Genomic DNA, 17,529 nt, shown 5'->3' with positions numbered 1-17,529 from the left:
TTTATTGTCTTCATCTTTCAGAAGGGAATTAAAAAATTATATAATCTTCAAGATTGAGGGGAAGAGCTATAGAACCACTTTGGAATAACCTGTGGTCACCCCTGAAAGGAGGTCATTGCTCTTTAGTGAGAATATACAATAGCTGCATCTCCATCCCAATGGCAGGCATCTTCCAGGTTAGAAACTTGTTATATTGACCAATTTTTCACACTACAACTTCAATTCAGTTGTCCTAAATTCCATCTCACTGATATACAATTTTTTTCTTGCAAATTATAGCCTTTCAAGAAGTTGAAGAAAGATTTGAAAGTTGTTTTTGGAGGATTCTGAAAGGAAATTACATGTTGCTTTCTTTAATGCGTTGGTTATGTTTGATATATGCTTGCAAAGTGTGAAAATCTGTTTCATTCTATAGATGGCTGTCCATCTTCTGATGAGAGTGGGCCATTAGAACTGGACAAATGGTGCATTCCCGTTAAACAGATATTGAGCTGTCTCAGCCATTGATACAGAGTGTGCTCTTCTCTTGGATTTTTGTTTTCCAAGGTCAATGTGCATAATCTCAATTCTCTGGTATCTCACTAGTGCCTATTAGTAGACTGTCCATAAAGTTACCTCCTCAGAAGCCAACTCCAGTTTTTCTCTGATCTCTGAAGTCTACCCAATATTGTTGATATTGAAAATGATTTTACCTTAATTGATGGCAATTGAAAGTGTCAGTACAATTTGGGCTGATCAATATGTAAGTAGCCAGGGCCTGAGTAGCCAATTAGTCTTCAAGTTTCTAAGAGAAACTTCTGTTAATAGACACACTGACTGGGTAGCTAGAGTCAGACAATTGAGGTCAGTGCATCAGATTAGCAGAGCACCAGGTACAGAGTCTTTCTGTCCTGTCTCCCTGTGAGAACTGTGCAGAGAGCTGAGCGGTTCACTTATCACACTGCTTTGATGTGCAAAGTATTCCTATTGAATATTGGATAAATATCTTCCTGTTTAAATGATGATTGGTTAGGATTGTTTTTATTCTGACATTTTATTTATTTTATTTTTTTAAAAGAGTTATTTATTTGAAAGAGTTACACAGAGAGGGAGAGGCAGAGAGAGGCTTCCATCTGCTGTTTCAGTCTCCAGTTAGCCACAAGAGCTAGAGCTGCGCCAATCTGAAGCCAGGAGCCAGAAGTGTCCTCTAGGTCTTCCCATGTGGAGGCAGGGGCCCAAGAACTTGGGCCATCTTCTACTGCTTTCCCAGGCCATAGCAGAGAGCTGAATCAGAAGTGGAACAGCCAGGTCTCGAACTGGCACCTGTATGGGATGCCAGCACTGCAGGCGGTGGTTTTACCCCCTACACCATAGCACCATCCCTACATTTTATTTTAAAAATATTAATCTATTTTCTAGAAGGGACAAGGCACTCAAATTCTAAATACAGAGTTTAATCGTATAAAGTTGAAGTAGAAGTGAGGAAAAGAATCTAGTGCCTTTTAAAAATAATCATTGCTATTGAATTATATATCACTAATCAATATACACAATTCAGCTACTTTATGTGAGTTTTTTTTAAAAAATGTATGCAGTCATGTAATCACAGCCACACTCATAAGAAATTACATAAGAATCACAAAGTGTGCATTCTCTTGTATATGCTCTGACTTCTTTTTCTCTGCATGGTGTTGCTGGAGTCATCCATGTTGTTACATGTAGAAGTAGGTCATTCTTTTTTTGCCTAGTGGTAGCCCAGTGTTGGATATATGATGATTTCTCTAGCCAGCATCTTTTGAAGGGCCTTTGGGCTTTTCAGGTTTTTGCTACAGGTCCCACAAATGTTTATAAACAAATTTGTGTGAGTGTGTGTGTGTGTGTGTGTGTATACATGCTTTCATTTTGCTTGGGTGAATACCTGAGAATGGAATTTAATGTTATGGTAAATATTATGCTTAAGGTCATAAGAAACCATTAAACTTTTCCAATGCAATTGTAGTATTCTACTTTGCCATCTGCAATGCATGAAAGTTCCAATTTTTCCATATCTTTGCCAAAACTGGTACAATCACTTTATTTTTAGCTTTCAAATGAAGTGTAGAGTCATTTTATTATAGTTTACATGCCTTTGATTATTCATGGTGTTAGTCATTTTCTATATACATTCGTCATTTTCATTTTGTGAGAAGCATCAATGTGAATATTTTGCTCATTTTTGCATGAATGTCTTATTAACTCATTGATATGGACATGATTTTTTGTCATATCTATGATATATAATGATTGAAATAAAAATTGTATTTCCTATTCAGATATATATTGAGAATATATATATGGAATATATATATATACAGATATATATGTGCCATTTTCAAAAATTATATGGCCTATTTTCCATTTCTATTTTAAAGAAGAGAAATTTTAAATTTGCTGTTTGATCTGAGATATCTTCGTGTATACCAAAGTCACATGTTTTTTCTTGTGTTTTCCCCCAATAGCCCTTTTTTTTTTTTTTTTTTTTTGACAGGCAGAGTGGACAGTGAGAGAGAGAGACAGAAAAGGTCTTCCTTTGCTGTTGCTTCACCCTCCAATAGCCAATGGCTGCTGCGGCCAGCACGCTGCGGCCAGCGCACCACGCTGATCCGATGGCAGGAGCCAGGTACTTATCCTGGTCTCCCATGGGGTGGCCATCCTCCACTGCACTCCCGGGCCACAGCAGAGAGCTGCGCTGGAAGAGGGGCAGCCAGGACAGAATCCGGTGCCCCGACCGGGACTAGAACCCGGTGTACTGGCGCCGCTAGGTGGAGGATTAGCCTAGTGAGCCGCGGCACCGGCCCTTTTTTTTTTTCCCCCAATAGTCTTATACTTTGTAGACCTATGATTCATTTTGAGATAATGTTATGTATGGTGTGACATAAGAATTGAGGTTCATTTTTTTAAAAGTTGGATATTCCATTGTTTCAGAACCATTTGTTAAGACAATCCTTTCTTCATTGAATTAACTTGGCATAATTGTTAATTCAATTAAGAACATATGTGTTTTTATCTAGACTTTGTTCTGTTTCATCCTTTATAAATAGTGTTATTGCTGTAGCTTTAAGTTTTAAAATCAGGAAATGGTTATTTTTGGATTTCAAGCCAACTTTCCAATCCTTTAAAAATTCCTATTGGAATTTTAATTAGGATGTTCTAGATTAATGTCAGTAGAATCAATCTCTTAATATTCAATTCTGATCCATGAATGTGAATCAGCAGTGTTTTATAGTTTTTAAGTGTTTATAATTTTTGGGTTAAAATTATCTCTAAAGTCCTTTAGAGATAATTTCTCATCCTATCTAAATCTTTAAAAAATATTTATTGACATGCAGAGTTACAGAGACAGAAAGAGAGACACACACAGAGAGATCTTCCATCCTCTGATTTACTGGCCAAATGGTCACAATTGTCAGGGCTGAGCCAGGAGCCTCTTCCAGGTCTCTAACATGGGTGCGGGGTCCAAGCACTTGGGACATCTTTGGTTGTGTTCCTGAGAGCATCAACAAGGAACTGGATTGGAAATGGAGCACCTGGGTCTTTAACTGGTGCCTGTATGGGATGCTGGCACTGCAGATGGTGGTCTAACTTGGTATGCCACATCATTGCCCCCTTAATTGGGGTTTTAAAAACATTTTATTGGTTGTAGATGTGTGGATTTATTTATGGAGTTTCTATCTGTTTTTGTGCCAATACCAGGCTGTTTTAATTATAACTGCCCTGTAGTATGTCTTAAAATTTGGTATTGTGATGTCTCCAGCTTTGTTTTTGTTGTATAAGATTGCATTAGTTATTGTCCTTGTGTTCCCATATGAATTTTAGCATCACTTTTTTCTAGGTCTATGAAGAATGTTGATATTTTGATTGAGATTGCATTGAACCTGTAAACTGGACTGGATGAATATCATCATCATGAATATCAACTGGATGAATATCATTCCAATCGAACATGAAAGATTTTTCCATTTTTAAAATGTATTCTGTTTCTTTCTTTAATGTTTTGTAGTTTTCATCACTGAGATCTGTGACATCCTTGGTTAAATTTATCCCAAGGTATTTAATTATTTTAGTAGCAATTGTGACTGTGGTTGATCTTAAAAGTTGTTTCTCAGCCATGGCATTGTCTGTGTATATAAAGGCTATTGATTTTTGTGTGTTGATTTTATATCCTGCTATTTTATCAAACTCTTTTATGAGTTCCAATATTCTCTCAGTGGAGTCTTTTGGATCACCTATATGTAGAATCATGTCATCTCTAAAACAGGGATAGTTTGATTTCTTCCTTCCCAATTTGTATCCCTTTGATTCCTTTTTCTTATCTAATGGCTTTGTCTATATTAAATAGCAATGGACTATGTTAAATGCAATGGTGAGAATGAGCATTCTTGTATGGTTCTGGATCTTAGAGGAAATGCTTCCATTTTTTCTCCATTCAATAGGATGCTGGCCATGGGTTTGTCATAAACTGCTTTGTGTTGAGGAATATTCCTTCTATACCCAATTTGCTTAAGGTTAAAAAGGAACTAAAATCAATCCCTGGAGCAAATACAGTTTCCTCAACAAATGGAGCTGAAAAAACTGGATTTCCATGTGCAGAAGTGTGAAATTAGACTTCTACCTTACACCTTACACAAATATCCACTCAAAATGAAGCAAAGACCTAAATATACAATCTGACATCAACAAATTATTAGATAACATTGGGGGCAATTCTGTAAGATGTTGGCATAGGCAAAGACTTCTTTGAAAATGCCCCAGAAGCACAGGCAATCAAAGTCAAAATTGACAAATGAGATTACATCAAAATAAGAAGCATCTGCACTGCAAAGGAAACACTTAAGTGAACAGACAGCTGACAGAATGAGAGAAAATATTTGCAAACTACACAGCTGATAAAGGGTTAATATCCAGATTCTATAAAGAGCTTAAGAAATCCAACAACAACAAAATAAACAATCCAGTTAAGAAATGGGCAAAGGACTTGAGCAGGCATTTTTCAGGAGAGAAAATTCAAATGGACAACAATTAGAAAAATGCTCAGGATCCCTAGCCATCAGGGAAATGCAAATCAAAACCACAATGAGGTTTCATCTCACCTCAGTTAGAATGGCTTTCATACATAAATAAACAAATAACAAATGCTGGTAAGGATGTGGGGGAAAAAGTACCCACTGGTACAGCCACTGTGGAAGACATTATGGAGATACCTCAGAAATCTGAATATAGACCTACCATATGATCTAGCCATCCCACTCCTGGGAATTTACCCAAACAAAAATAAATCAGCATATGAAGGAGTTATCTGTACCCTTATGTTCATTGCAGCTCAGTTCATAATAGCTAAGATATGAAATAAAGATGACTGCTTAAAAACATTATGGTATTTGTACGGTATGGAGTACTGTGCAATATGGAGTACTACTCAGTTGTAAGAAAAAAATGAAATCCTGTATTTTGCAGCAAATACACACAACTGGAAGCCAATCCCCAAAATACAGATACCATATATTTTCCCTGTGCCAAGGTAACTAATAGAGTTCTTAAAATGTATTGGAGTGAAATGGACATTTTGAGATTTGATGATTGTTGACAGCCATTGTCTTTTAAGGAACAGTAGTTTTTTTTTCTTCATAATATTTGTTGAAATCTTATATTTAGTGTATGGTTAACTTTCCAGTCATTAAGTAAACCAAAAATAGATCTCAAAAAATTAAGAGTGGGAACAGGAGAGGGAGGAAGAAGAAAGGTTGGAGCATGGGAGGGAGGAAGGGTAGGGTTGGAAGTGTCACTATGTTTTTAAATCTGCACATATGAAATACATGAAACTTGTATAACAAAATTTTTTAAAATTCATTTAAAATGTACTCATTACTTGCACATGGAAATGCTGCATTTTTTAAAAACTTAGTATTTTTTCCTTACCTAAACACATGTAGAAGTTCCAGTAGCATTTTACTTAGATTCCTTAGGAATTTCTAGGTATATAATAATTTTGTTTGCATTCATATATTAATGCTGTTTTGCTTCTTTTTCATCTATGCCTTTTATTTTTCTACTCATGTTCCAGTTAAAACTCTAGTTTTCAAATCCAAACTAAAGATTAGATATCATTGCTAATTTTTTTTTTTTCAATCTTATGGGAAAGGCATTCAGTCTTTCACCATTAAGTAAGATGTTAACCTTTGGTTTTTGTAGATATCCCTTATCCAGTTGTGGAAATCTTGAATTTTAGTTTAATGTGAAAAGATTTTATGTAATCACAATTTGACTGTGAGTTATGTAAAGTGTATTTCATGCATGTTTATAGATGATACTAGGCTTTTTCTCTTGTATTTTGTTAGTATTATAAATTACATTGATGGCATTTTAGATGTTTATCCAACTATGCATTCATGGGATAAACTCCTTTTGGTCATTATTTGCTAATTTTTAAAAGTGCTTGGTAACTAGTGTATGTGAAAGGTATTGGTTTGTAGTTTTCTTATATTTTAAGCCAAATTTTGTTATTAGGGCCTCAAAGTTTTTAAATATACATTTGTACTTATATGCACACAGTTGGTGCATTAGTTAAACCTCTTTGTTTTATTCTTCTAATGGTTTCAATATTTAAAATAAGAATGTTCTACTTAAAGCAGTCTACTTTTAAGGAATATTATGTCACTGAACCTAACATGTAAGAACTTTAAATGGTAATATTTTTATTTTTCCCCTCCCATCCTTGAGGCTTTTGCTTTTATACCTTATACTTATATGTTATAAATCTCATTATATATATGTTATGATTTTTTGTTGAAATCTAATCTCTTATAATCTTATATTTTCATACATATTTAGCATTTCTGGCACTTTCATTACTTTTAATATGCTAATTTTCAAATGGGATAATTTTTTCTCTAACTGGAATTTTTATTTTAATACTTCCTTGGAGTACAAGTGTTCTGGAGGCAAATGTATCAGATCTTTTTTCTGGAAGAAGTCTTTACTTTTCTGGTAGTTTTTGAATAGTAATTTTACTGTGAATAGAACTTTGGTTGAGAGTTTTGATTTCTTTAAGTATTTTAAAGATAATTCATTGCTTCCTGGCTTGCATAGTTTTTGATGAGAAACTTGTAGTTCCTTTATGTGAATGTAATGCGTCTTTAAAACTGAACGTCTTGTATATATTTTCTTTGTACCTCTGGATTTCAGCAATTTGATCTTGATGATATCTTGTGTGGTTTATATTTGTACATATCCTGTTTTGGTTTGTGTATTTGAAACTCTCATCAAAGTTGGAAAATAGTCATGATTTAAGCACTTTTTTCTGTCTTTTCTGGTATTCCAATTACATATAATATAGCTCATTTGGTACTTATCACAAATATATTTTTCAGTATTTTTATTTGTGTGTTATTTTCAGATAGTTTCTGTAGTCTTCAAGTTCATTGACATTTTCTCCTGTAGTATCCAAACTTCCATTAATCTCATTTAATGCATTTTTAATTTTCAATATTTTATTCACCTCTATGTTAAAATTCATTTCTTTTTTTAAATAGAAGTTTATTTTCTCATAGTTTTGGAGGCTGGAAGTCCAAGATCAGTGTGTCAGCAGGATAGGGCTCCACTGAGGGCTTTTTTTCAGGGGCTTACAGACAACATTCTACCAACTAGATTCTCACTATAGTGGCTTTACCAGTTTACAGTCCCACCAGGAGAGGTTTAGGGAACCTTTCCCCCCATATTCTCACCAGCATTTGTTGTTGATTTCTCGATGAAGGCCATTCTAAGGAGGGTGAGGGGAAACCTCTTTGTGGTTTTCATTTGCATTTCACTGACTTCTAGTGATCCTAAGCATTTTTCTCATGTGTCTGATGGCCATTTGGATTTCCTCTTTCAAAGAATTTCTAAGTCATTTGCCTATTTCTTAACTGGATTATTTGTTCTACTGTTGTTGTGTTTCTTGATCTCTTTATATATTCTGGTTTTTAATCCTTTATCACTTGGTCAGTTTGAAAATAATTTCTTCTATTCTGTTTGCCTCTTCACTTTGCTGATTGTTTCTTTTGCAGTATAGAAGCTTTTCAATTTGATGTAATCCCATTTGTCAATTTTAGCTTTGATTATCTGTGTCTCTGGGGTCCTTTCTAAAAACTCTTTGCCTACATCAATGTCTTGTAGGGTTTCCCCACTATTATCTAATAATTTGATGGTATCAGGTCATAGATTTAAGTCTTTCATCCATTTTGAGTTTTTTTGTGTGTGTAAGGTGTAAGGTAGGGGTCTTGCATCATATTTCTGCGTGTAGCAATCCAGTTTTCCCAGCACCATTTGTTGAAGAGATTGTCCTTGCTTCAGGGATTGATTTTAGCTCCTTTGTCAAAGATAAGTTGCTTGTAGATGCTTGTTTTTATTTGTGGTATTTCTATCTGGTCCATTGGTCTATCCATCTGTTTTTGTACCAGCACCAGGCTATTTTGATTATAACTGCCCTGTAGTCTGGCATTGTGATGCCTCTGTCTTTGTATCTGTTGTATAAGGTTTCTTTAGTTATTCTTGGTCTCCTGTGTTTCCATATGACTTTCAGCATCATTTTTTTCTACATCTGAGAGAATGTTCATGGTATTTTGATTGGTATTGCATTGAATCTGTAAATTGCCAATGGTAGTGAACATTTGATCTTGATTCTTCCAATCCATGAACATGGAAGATTTTTCCATTTTTTTGTATCTTCTTCTATTTCTTTCTTTAATGTTTTGTCATTCTCATCATAGAGATCCTTGACCTCCTTAGCATAAATTTATTCCAAGATATTTGTATTTTTTGTAGTTATTATGAATTGATTATAGAAGTTCTTTCTAAATTTCTAAATTATTACTGATCTTAGAAGTTCTTTCTCAGCTATGGCATTGTTTGTGTGTACAAAGGCTGTTGATTTTCATATGTTGATTTTATATCCTGCTACTTTTCCAAACTCTTCTATGAGTTCCGATAGCCTCTTGGTGAAGCCTTTTGTGTTCATGTCATCTGCAAATAAGGACAGTTTGACTTCTTCCTTCCCAATTTGTATCCCTTTGATTTATTTTTCTTGCCTAATGGCTCTGGCCAAAACTTCCAGGACTATATTGAATAGTAATGATGAAAATGGGCATCCTTGTCTGGTTCTGGATCTCAATGGGAATACTTCCATCTTTTCCCCATTCAATAGGGTGCTTGCCATGGGTTTGTCATAAATTGCCTTGACTGTGTTGAGGAATGTTCCTTCTATACACAATTTTGCTTAGAATTTTTATCATGAAAGGGTGTTGTATTTTATCAAATGATTTCTCTGCATCTATTGAGATAATCATATGGTTTTTCTTCTGCAGTTTGTTAATGTGGTGTATCACATTGATTTTGCAAATGTTGAACAATTCCTGCATACCAGGGATAAATCCCACTTGGTCTGGATGGATGATCTTTCTGATGTGTTGTTGGATTCGATTGGCTAATATTTTCTTGCAGATTTTTTAGTCTGTGTTTATCAGAGTTATTGGTCTAAAGTTCTCTTTCTCTGTTGCATCTTTCCCAGGTTTGCATATTAAGGTGATGCAGGCTTCATAGACAGAGTTTGGGAGGATTCTATTCTTTTCAAGTGTTTTGAATAGATCAAAAAGAATTGGAATTTATTCTTGTTTAAATGTCTGATAGGATAGAATTCAGCTAAGCCATCTGGTCTTGCGATTTTATTTGTTCGGAGGGTGTTTATTACTGATTCCTTCTCCATCTTGGTTATCGGTCGGTTTAGGTTTTCTGTATTGTCGTGACTTAATTTTGGTAGACTGTATCTTTCTAGGAGTTTATCCATTTCTTCTGTTTCCTAGTTTGTTGGCATACAGCTCTTTGTAATAATTTCTGATGAATCTTTTTATTTCTGTGGTATCTGTTGTTACATTTCCTTTTTCATCTCTGATTTTATTGATTTGGGTCTTTTCCTTATTTTTTTGGTTAGGTGTACCATGATTTATCAATTTTGTTAATTTTTTCAAAAAATCAACTTTTCCTTTCATTGATTTTCTGTAATGATCTTTTATTTCTATTTTGTTCTCTAATTTATTCCTACTTGTTTTGGGTTTGGTTTTTTGGTGGTGTTCTAGTCCCATGTGATATATTGATGGCTCATTTATTTTGTACCTTTACAGTTTCTTCATGTAGGCACTGATTGCTACGAATTTCGCTCAACACTACTTTTGCTAGATCCCATAGGTTTTGGTATGACGTATTGTCATCTTTATTTGTTTCCAGAATTTTTTTTTTATTTCTCTTGTGATTTCTTCTATGACCCAGTATTCAAGAGCATGTTGTTCAGTCTCCATGTGTTTATGTATGTCCTAGAGGTTCTTGAGTTGATTTTAGCTTCATTCCATTGTGGTCTGAGAAGATGTGTGGAATGCTTTTGATTCTTTTAATTTTATGAGATTTGAATTTTATGGCCCAGCATATGGTTTCTCCTAGAGAATGTTCCATGTACTGATGAGAAGAATGTGTATTCTGCCACTGTGGAGTGAAAGGCTCTGTATAGATATCCATTAGCTCCATTTGGTCTATAGTATTTAGTAACTGTTGTTTCCTTGTTGATTTTCTATCTAGTTGTTCTGTCCATTGATGAAAGTGGGGCATTGAGGTCCCCCATTATTATTGTATTGGAGTCTGTGTCTCCCTTTAGGTCTTAACATTTTTAAGTAGCTGGGTGCCCTGTAATTAGGTTCATATACATTTATTATAGTCACATCTTCTGTTGGATTGATCCTTTAATCATTACATAGTGCCCTTGTTTTTCAACAGTTATTATGTTAAAGTATATTTTGTCTGATATTAGGATGGCAACACCAGCTTTTTGTTTGTTTGTTTCTGTTAGCTTGGACTATTTTTTTCTATCCTTTCACTCAGTCTGCATGTATCTTGGGTGGTAAGATGTGTTTCTTGTAAGCAGCAAGTAGATGGGTCTTATTTTTCAATCCATTCAACCAGTCTGCATTTTTTAACTGGAGAATTGAGGTCATTTATATTGAAGGAGATTATTGTTGAGTAATGACCTGAACCTGCCATTTTTCCATAAATATTCCTATTGTTTACTTTGGATTTCTTTTCTATTTCTATTGTGGTTTTTATGCCTTCTCATTCTTTCATAATGAATCTTTCTATGTTTGTGTATGTAGCAAATCTTTAAGCAGCTTCTGTAAGGCTAGATGAGTGTCAACAAATTCCTTCAATTTCTGTTTGTTATGGAAGGTCTTTATTTTGCCTTCATTCATAAATGCAAGCTTTGTGGGATACAGTATTCTGGGTTAACAGGTTTTTTCTTTTAATATTTGGATTATATCATCATTCCCTTATGTCCTAAAGGATTCTGGTAGGAGTCAGCTGGGAGTCTAATTGGCAATCTTCTGCAAGTGATCTGGCGTTTCTCTTATGCCCATTTTAGAATCTTTTCTTTATGTTCTGCTATGGAAAGTTTGACTACAATGTGTCATAGTGAGAGTCTTTTCTGGTTATGTCTGTTAGAAATTCTGTGTGCTTCCTCTACTTGAAAATTCCATCCTTTCTCCAAATTTTGGACAATTTTCTGTAATTATTTCTTGCTTTCTATTCCCTTCTCTCTATTTACTCCTTCAGAAACTCCTAAGACCTGTATGTTGGGTCATTGATAGCATCCCATAGGTCTGCAACACTGTTCTTAAGTTTTCTATTTTCTTGGTTTTTTGTCTGACTGTAAGACTTCCAAAGAATTGTGTTCTCATTTGGATATTCTTTCTTCTGCCTCATCAAGTCTGCTGTTAAGACTTTCCACTACATTTTTTATCTAATCCATTGAATCCTTAATTTCTAAAATTTGTTTGATTTCTCTTTATATTCTCAATTTCCCAGGAAATTTTCTTATTCATATCATGTATGGTTTTCTTTAGATTATGGATTTGCTTTTGATTTTTTTTGAGTAATCCTATGATTAATTTTCCAAATTCCATTTCTGGCATTTTCTCAGCATCCTTGCATTCTAATATTGAGTTGTTGTTGTTGTGTCCTCTGAGGGTGTTATGGTGACTTCCTTATTCTTGTTTCTTGAATTTTGACTCTTGTTTTTGGCATTTATGGGGTTGATTTTTTAATTTTTTCTTCTGTTGGTTATCTTTGTGGTTATGTTTCTGTGGCTTTTTGGAGTGTCTGCCATTTCAGTTAATATTAGGAGGCTTGTGGTGTGGTGGGTGTGCCTAGGAGGCTCTGGTTAATGCTTATGGCGAGGCTAGTTTCCAGGTAACACCCACCTTGGGAGTTGTAGAATTCCAAAGCCAGCCATATGCTATACCTTTTCCTGTAGCTACAGAGGCCCCAAGCTCTTAGCTGATAGAGCTCTCACAGACACCAAGACCAGAACACATTGTTGGTGTGCGTACTCTTCTGTCTTTCGTAGTTGCCTGGCTACCTTCCTGCCAAGCTCTGAGGCGGGGTTGGGGGTGGGGTGGGGTGTGGAGTGTTCCCTCTGCTGGTATTTGTGGATAAGGAACACGTGCTAGAGTCCCTGGTCTAACACGTGCCTGCCGCTGCTGCCAGCGCTGCGTTCAGGTGTTCCGTCCCAGTGAGCTGTTATGGACATGCCTGCAGGCTTCTGAGTTGTAGCAACTGATTTAAAATAGTACCTGCCCCTCTCTTGGCTGGGTTGCAGGGTTGGTTTTGGAGAGACTGGTTTGAATCAGCCATCCCCCTCCACTTCCACTAAGACTGAAGGCAACCGCAAGCGACCGCCAGCTTCCCGGGCTCCAGCGCAGACCTGCGGGCCATTCTCTCTCTGCTCTATCCCCACAGATTGGTGCATACTCCCCCCACCCCCCCACCCCCACCCCCGTTCATGCCACCAGTCTGCGGCTGGGGTTCTCTGCATGTGTGTGAGCGCTCACCACAGAGTTTCAAGCCATTATTCCTCCTCCCATGAGGCTTCCCAGGAAGTTTTCTCTTCTCCTGGAGTATGTACCTATGTATCACACTTTCTCTTCCTAGCCCTGCATAGCATGCTGCTCCCTAATCCACTGTTTTTGCCTTCCCTCCCCAATTTCAACTTCTTAAAAATATCTTTTCAGTTTTCCTCCACCCGCATGTCTCAGTACAATGGAGTCGTTTTCTGCTAAGTCTATCATCCTGAGGTCTGTTTTTAGGGACTGATTTTCTCCTGGTTTTAAGCTTGATCTCCTTCCCTCCTTTCCTCTTTTTATTTCTAGGCATGTTCTGTAAATGGATGTGGAACAAGGCAAATGCTACATTATTGAGTGGCTGGATTTTGTTGTCTCCCAGAATTAATGTTGAACTTTGATCTAATCAGAAAATAATTTGCTTGCTAAGGCTTATTTTAAAGCCTTGTCAGGATAAGCCTAGATATTCTATGGAAAAATAAAGCTCTTCTACCAAGGTATGGCCATGGTGAATCAGCTCACAATATCCCAGGTGATTAGTGAATATTTTTTCCTGCATGATCTCAGATTGTCCTCTCACCTTGTGCCTAACAGAAAATTGCTCATTTTAAAGGCATCTATGACTTTGTAAAGTCCAGTCCTGTGCAAGCATAGCCAAATAGTGTGCAAAGACCCACGGGGATTCCAGTTAGATTTCTGGAGCCCTTCTGCAGAATTCAGTCCTTTCTGGAAATCTTCCTTGTACCCTGCCACTGCTTCATCTGCTCTGGACTTGGATCTCTGTCTCCTCAGCTTGCTCTACTTGGAGTTCCCTGTTATGCACCACAGTCCAGAATGTGCTTCTGGGCAGAAAGGTGGGCTGATTGTAAGATCATTTGTTATTTTGTGTGTTTGCCTCACAATAGTGTGTCTAATCAAAAAACACATTCTTGCTCTGTTAAGGTCTTACATTTCTGGTTTGTACAAATAGAGGACTGGCATGTGTATGTATGTGTGTGTGTATCTGTGTATTATATATATTTATTACAAATGTTGGAAAATAAATAAACACTTTGATCGTAGAAAAGAAATAATTTTCTTAGTTCTATGCCTTAATTTTTTTTTCTGTGAACTCCTGCTTATTTTCTGTCTATACCTATCCTTTACAAGTGTCGTGTGCTTATTTTTATTTAGGTCAGCATTTTACATTGGACATATTTAGTAGACCTCTGGCTAAAATCTAAGTTCTTGAGGCCTGACTTCCATAGTGGCTTTACCAGTTTGCATTCCCACCAACCATGGGTTAGTGTCCCTTTTTCCCCACATCCTCTCCAGCATCTATTGTTGGTAGATTTCTGAATGTGAGCCATTCCAGCTGGGGTGAGGTGAAACCTCATTGTGGTTTTGATGTGCATTTCCCTGATTGCTAGTGATCTTGAACATTTTTTCATGTGTCTGTTGGCCATTTGGATTTCCTCTTTTGAAAAATGTCTGATTACAGGGCCATTTTCTTTCATCCAGAAGGCCTGCATAATTCAGATCATACTGCTTAGGTATCCATAGATGCTTTCCAGGTAGATAGTGCATTCAAAAGCATCTGTTATATCCTCCTCCTCCTTTCCACCTGGGGCCCTTAAATAGTTACCAGGCTGTTATCTCAACTTATGATATTTTGGATCATAGAGCTGCTACTCTGTTCTGCATTAAGAAGAAAGAGTAATTAGTCTCAAATTACTTTCTGTTTGCACTAGATTACCCATTTACATTTGAAATACAATCATTAAAATTATTGAGACTAAATACATACCAATTGTCCATGCAGTCACAGTAACTGTTCATGTGTTACTGAAGTCACAGAGAATGTCATGCTTTTAGATTCTTGTTTTACCTTTCCATGCCCTAAAATAGTAATGATGTTTTTAAGTGCTTGAATTTGCGCTAATTGCTTTATACGGCTCCTTCAGGGCTTATTTTTCAGGACATGAAGATGCTTCATTGCAGGCGGTGTGCTTGGCACCTGTGGCACAAAAATTATAATACAAGATCCCTTCTCATTATAAATCATTGTGAATTTGTATAAAATACCATACAATAGCTTATAAACACATACACACAAGCACACATACTCATTCACAAAGAAACACAGTAGGACTCCAAGGGAAGTTGTTCTGCTGACATTTGACATTTATTCACACTGATTGTCATCTCCCAATAAGAACCTGTAAGGTGGATATAGAAATTAGATTCGTATTAAGTAGTGCATGATAGATACTCGCAAATTGGACTTGCACAAGATACATATTTATTTCTTCCCAAAGTAAAACATCTAGGGAGTAGACACCTGAGGCTAGTATAGTGCTTTCATAGTCACAGAAGTGACAGAGTCCTTTGAGCTTTCATCCATGGAATTTCTAGATGATGGCCATCACATCTGCAAGGTTTATAAAATGTTTGAGTTTGCAGGAGAAAGGGTGATACCCATTCTTTTAAGGAGACTTTTGGATGTCTCATGCAATACTTCCTCTCTGGTTGGAAATGAGCAGTCTGTACTAGGTGAGTATTCTCATGGCACCCAACAGGTGGAGATCTACACTTGGGGAAACTGCAGCCTTTGGGCGTAATGTGGTGACACATGGAGTAGAAGACTTGGATCTTTGGTCAGTTCAATCATTAGTCTAAAGATGAGATGTGGAACAAAGCACTTCTATGCATGCTTGCTGATTCATTGAGAAAACAAAACAACAAAACAACCAATGTTATCTCCTATTTGAGAGATACTTTGTAGTGATTAAATAGTAGCATATGTGAAAAAAATCACAAACCATAAAATCCTATACTATTATGGATAGAGTTGGAATTTTGGTTCCATGATGGTTATATCTTCACCATCAGAATCACATAACAAAATAGAATTTTAGTAGAAATAATAGAAATACAATTAAATCAAGGAAGTAGGAGAAATCCCAAGAATTTACAACTGCACAGGACTTCCTTTAACAGAGGTGTGGGGGTGTGTGTTTCTACTCCTTACCTTAAAGCTCCTCTGTGTAGATGGTTTCCCAGGACAGTCTGAAGAGTGCATCTTTCTGGACATGCTGGTTAGACTGAAGATGAATACAGCTTCCTTCTAGCTCGTGTTCAGAATGCCCGAGGCTTGGACAAAGTGTGGATGCTGAGACCAGACAGCTCAAGAGGATCACTCCATCTTGTCACCCTGGCTGCTTGGTGGGAGAAGGAAAAGCAGAGCCAGGGCAATCGGGGTAAATGCAGAGAATTCCCCAGCAACTCTGGTCCTGCACTGCACCTGCACCTGAGAGGCGATCTTTATTAGAGCACAGGGTAAAGACAGTGAAGACTTTAGGATATTTACCTAATTGGGGGGGGGGTAAGTTTCCTTTAAAAAGATAAAAACAATTTCTCCTTGGATTCATAAGATGTTTCTTCAAAAGCATTTCCTATTTTTGTTGCTTTAATTATTAACTTTTCTGATAAAGTGAGTTCATATCAATCTATTCTAGATGGAAATGTGGTTTGGATATGGTTTGCCACAAGCTGGTCCTCAGGGTAAGAGTGTTTAAGAAGTGGGACATAGAAGAAGGTGGATTAGGCCATGGGAACACCACCTTGGGTAGGAATTAATACTTGCTTGCAGGAGAGAGTCAGGCCCCACGGTACTGGATTCCTTCTCAAGAGAATGAGTTGTTAGAAAGTGAACTTGGCTTTCTCAGCTCATTCTCTCTCCTGCTTTCTGAAAGTGTCCTCTTCTCTTCTGCTACTCTGCCTTGTAGAGATGCAGCTAGTGCCCTTGCCAGACACTGATGCTCTGCTGTTTGGACTTCATAGCCACCAGGAACACAAGTCTATTCAACACTTTTTCTTTATACATTGTGCAGGGTCAGATGCTCTGTTATAGCAATACAAGATGAACTAAGAGAGAAATGGAAGTACACAAAGAACAAGTGATTCCTGCGAGGATGGGGTGTTTACAGTTCTGGTTCTGCTGCTTACTGATTCTGGTTCTTAAACAAGTTATTTAGCATTTGTGATCTTTGATTTTCTCCCTTACAAAATAGGGCTTATAAGATCCACCTCTCAAAGCTATTGTGAAGGTTAAAGAAAAGCATGCAGTGCAGTGGCAACTTCACAGAAATCATTCAGCAGTCAATAACTGATGCTTGCTGTTATTCATTGTAGGCCAGGGCTGTATCGAGACACTGAGTGTCACTCCCCCTCTTCATGGAGGAACGACACTAAACCCTGCCTAGGCTTCATATCCGAGTCACGGCCCCATTATGTCGCTCCCCCTCTTCGTGGAGGAATGACACAGGACCCTGCGCTGTTCTTTCGTCTGCTCGGCCCTCCCCGGCTTTGCTGCTGGTTCTTCCCGGGTTGGCTACCGTCCCTTCCACCTCCGTGGAAGGGCGGTTCCCCCTGGCCACTTTCCCCACTTCCGCAGGGGAGCGGCACACCACCGGCCGGCTCTCTCGGGGGCTGCACAGGTGTTCCCTCAGATGTTCCCCTTAGACGTTCCTGGTGCATGTTCTCTCTCTCCTCCTTTATAGTCCTCCTCCACCAATCCTAACTCGGCTGCCCACACGCCGAGTACGCTGCTCTCCTCCAA

This window comes from Oryctolagus cuniculus, chromosome 2 (genome assembly GCF_964237555.1).
Source record: "Oryctolagus cuniculus chromosome 2, mOryCun1.1, whole genome shotgun sequence".
NCBI lineage: Eukaryota > Metazoa > Chordata > Mammalia > Lagomorpha > Leporidae > Oryctolagus > Oryctolagus cuniculus.
The sequence above is the reverse complement of the archived record's forward strand: the minus strand, read 5'-3'. Positions refer to the sequence as shown.